This window comes from Aquila chrysaetos, chromosome 16 (assembly GCF_900496995.4).
Source record: "Aquila chrysaetos chrysaetos chromosome 16, bAquChr1.4, whole genome shotgun sequence".
NCBI classification, from domain to species: domain Eukaryota; kingdom Metazoa; phylum Chordata; class Aves; order Accipitriformes; family Accipitridae; genus Aquila; species Aquila chrysaetos.
This window is the reverse complement of record NC_044019.1, coordinates 29732075-29736329: the sequence shown is the minus strand read 5'-3', so window position 1 is coordinate 29736329 and position 4255 is coordinate 29732075.

Sequence of the window (4255 nt, the reverse complement as noted above, 5' to 3'; positions counted from 1 at the left end):
AGATTTCCAACGCACTGCCCTGGGTCTTTGTAAGGTGAAGAAGAGAGCGGGTAGAAGGGCTGGTAGGTGCTCGCGCCTGGCTCTTGGTTACACTGCCTTCTCGCCCTCCAGCCCCAGCTCGCTGGGGCCGTCGCTCTTTTCCTGCTCATTTAATTACCTGAACTCGTTGGGCATCAGCTGGGTACCGGGCCAGTGACCTGATACCTCTCCAGCGAAGCCTTAACAGTTCACAGTTACCAAGAGCTTTGTGCTTATTGCTGTATTGCATGAGGATGACTCCAGCCACACTTTTATTTTATTCCTCCTCTTATTTCAAGCTTTCAGCCTTACAAAAGACAGACCCACTGGTCCAGCCACCCCCTCCCACCTGCTCTGCTGTGGCCACCCCACCTCTGCCATCATGCGACAGCTCGGGAACGTACCCACAGGGAAAAAACCCGAGCAAAAGCCCGAGGGTGGGCAATGCCACCAGCATGCTTATGTAGCTGCAAAGCCGCTGAGGAGGCTGGGGGGAAAAAGGTTCATAGTTTTTTTTCCCCTCCATGCTCCCCAGCTCACCTTCAGGCAGGCGCTCCCAGGAGAAGGACAGGCAGATTAGCAGCTCCACTGTTTGGTACTTACATTTTTGGGTAACCCCTTCTCACTCCTCTGCCCCATGCAGGGGCAGGAGGTGCAGGACTGGCATAATCGAGCTCTTCCACGGGGACAAAAGCACCTTTATACTGTAACACGGAGGAGACGGAAGCCCCCTCACCACCAAAGGCAGCTCTTCCCTCTTGCAACTAGCAGGACAAACCTGGCTTGGTTTTTTATCCCTGCTATAATTTTTTTTTTTTTCCCCCAAGTTCTGTTAAGCACTTAAATCACTAAGTTTAGCAAATTGCTTCAGCTCCACCAGCAAGAGAACAGAGCAAAAAGAACTACTGAACACCAACAATCCCCTACAGAAAAGGCCTGCCATGACCTTTTATATCTAATTGGGGAATTAGTTTCACCTCCTGAAGCACCTTTGCCTGCTTTAGGCACAGCTGAAGCCTGCCACGCTGCCCCAGCGGCTCCACTGGGTTTAATCGCACTATTTTAGCAGAGCAATAGCCCAGGCTCTGCATGGGCATTGTCGGAGCTGCCTGACCTTAAACCTGGTTTAAAGACCTGCTCCTACAGCCCTGACTGCATGTAACGTCTCTGATAAAAAGGAGAAAGCTTGTTAAAATAACTCCAACCACCCACTGAGGCTCTGCCCATACGGCTGACCTGGGCTCAACTGGGTATAACACATCACTCAGACATACACTGAATCTAAGAGAGGAATAGTTTTAGTGACTTCAGCCATATGGATCATGCTTGCCCTAAATCCAAAAATACTTTTTTTTTTTTTTTTTTTTTTTTTTTGTGAAAAACCCCTTTGATCATGGCTGGATGATGTCCTGAGCCTGTACAGCCAGCTCTTTTCAGAACTGAGACTTGCAACCCAAAGGGAGTGAACATGGGTGGAAATCAATAGAAGAAACTTACTCCTGCCATTTGAAATCTTAACAGCTTCATTCTGAGAGTGAACAGCATATGGAGAGATTGGTTTTATTTGGTTTTAAAGACACTTATGTTATTTGTAAACACACAGAGGAGGGAATAGTCAAGAAATAAAAATCTAATCCCAATTCTTGTGTGTCCCTAAACACTCAACATGTGTTGCAGAAGCTTTTTCAAGCGTCTGTGCAAAGAGCATTTTAGTGCCGAAGCTTTTTTCCCAAGCTCTTGAAATTGTCAATATTGATGTTACCTTGAAGATAAATGCCTGTTGATTGAAAAGGTCACTTATTTCTGGTGTGCCTCCGTGCCAGTCCTGCAAGCACTGAGGTTCTTGAGTGCATCTGCGATAAAAGATGGCCCAAGGTATTCCCGGGAAAATGGGAAAAGCTGGTGGTTTGGTAGCGAGAAAAACAGACGCATGATGGCTGGGTCTGTCTCCCGTTACCATTTGGGGCAATTCTGCTTAATTTCCCATCTGTGGAAAGCGGGGCCGGGGGGTCGGATGGACACGGGGAGCACCCAGTGCCTTTCGGGTCGGTGGTGCCAGCGCTGCTCCAGGCAGGCTGGGACCCTGGCCTGGCTTGGTTTTTTTTTTTCTTCTCCCCCAGGAAATAAAATGCAAAATGGCATTTTTATTCCCGCAGCCCGTGGCTGCGGGCTGGACGCAATTCCCCACCGCCCCTCGCTTTCGCCGCCTCCGTGCGCCCCGGCCCTTGCTGGCTCGTCGGCTGGAGCCGCTTGGTTTTGGGGAGAGGCCGGTGCTGGTGTGGACACGGGGTTCAGCTCCGTGGGGCACACGCTCTACCCCACGCCCGTGCCCCACACCACAGCTGGCTGGTGGCCCCCGATGGCCGGACCACCCTCGCCCCACAGCTGCCCGTACCCCACGGCTGCCCCCACCCCATGGCGGGGCTGCCCCTCGCCCCCCATTCCCTCGCCCCCATTCCCTTGCCCCCATTCCCTCGCCCCCATTCCCTCGCCCCCCATTCCGTCGCCCCCATTCCCCACCCCTCACCCCCATTCCGTCGCCCCCATTCCCTCACCCCCCCCCTCCCCATTCCCTCGCCCCCCATTCCCTCGCCCCCATTCCCTCACCCCCCCCCCCTCACTCCCATTCCCTGGCCCCCATTCCCTCGCCCCCATTCCCTCACCCCCATTCCTCGCCCCCCCATTCCTCGCCCCCATTCCCCCTCGCCCCCATTCCTCCCTCACTCCCCCCACCCCACCGCCCCCCTTCCCCTCCCCCCATTCCCTCACCCCCATTCCGTCGCCCCCCCCCCCATTCCCTCACCCCCCCCCTCACTCCCCTTTCCCCGCCCCCATTCCCTCCCTCGCCCCCATTCCCTCACCCCCCCTCCCCTCACTCCCATTCCCTCGCCCCCCATTCCCTCGCCCCCATTCCCTCACCCCCCCTCCCCTCACTCCCATTCCCTCGCCCCCATTCCCTCGCCCCCCATTCCCTCACCCCCATTCCCTCGCCCCCCTCCCCTCACCCCACGCTCCCCCCCCCCGCTCCCCCGGGCCGGGACCCCCCGACGGGGCGGCCGCTGCCGGCACCCGGGAGCTCCGCGCGGTCCCTGCGCCCGCCCGCCCCGGCCCGTTCCCTTCCCCTCCCCTCCCTGCCGGTGGGGTCCCCCTCGGAGCTGGCCCCGAGGGCGGGCGGGTGCTCCCCAGAGCCCCCCCCCCGCCTGGCGCAGCGCTGCCCTCCCCCGAAGGCACCGGGACTCCCGCCGGGCTGGAGGCGGGGGCGGGGGGGGGGAGCGGGGGCTGCGAAACGATGGGGTGGGATGTGCGCGTCCCGGCAATACCTGGAATAGCGAGCACCGCGGGTGGGAACGTCCTGTTCCTCCCGGGCTGAAAAGCTCAGGCATCGGGGCAAAAAAAAAAAAAAAAAAAAAAAAAAATTAAAAAAAAAAATTCAACCCCCGCAAGCCCCCCCCAACAAACAACAAAGCAACACCCCCCCGAGCGAAGGCAGATGCAAGCGAGCACCGCGGCTGCCGGTGGTGAAAAACACCCTGCCAACGAAACGCTCTTCGTCATCTTCCCGGGAACGCCGGCGAGGCCGGGAGCCCCCCCGGCCCCGCCCCCGGGCAGGTAAGTCCGCTCCGGGACCCCCGGTCCCAGCGAGTCCCTGGGCTCGGTCCCAGCCGGACCCCCAGGAGGGAGCCGGGGCTGGCGGCAGGACCCCGGCGATGCGCAAAAAGGGTCGGCTCGACCCCCCCGTAAGGGAGCGAAGCTGAATATTTCTTCCTCACGTTAAGGACCGTATTGGCTTCTCCGGTCCGGATTTCGTATTCCCGCCCCAGGCAGGGACCCGGAGCTGCGTTCCTCGAAGCGGGCACTCTGCGTGTGCAGCTCTGAAGTAGAAAACGGTAATACCTCTCAGTTAATTACGGGGGCTACTTAATTGATGCTGCTTTGACTCTCCGCTGGGCGGAAGAAGAACGTCCAGGTCCCGCCGAGAGGGATGAAGCAATAAATTTGACAGCATGGGGTCCAAGAGGAGGGTCCTGGAGCATAATCCTTTGTTTCCTTCCACTTTCTGCTAGAATATATTTGACATCCCCCCCTCCCTGTGCTGCCGTAAGTAGTTTTGGGGATGTGCCCAGGGACCCACACGCTCCCTCCCATCGCGGTCGCTGCAAGGGATGGCTGGAGAAATCCACCCGGGCCCGGAGAAGCCCAGCTCCGTGGGTGGGGAGGAATAACCAAGGGGGTAAAA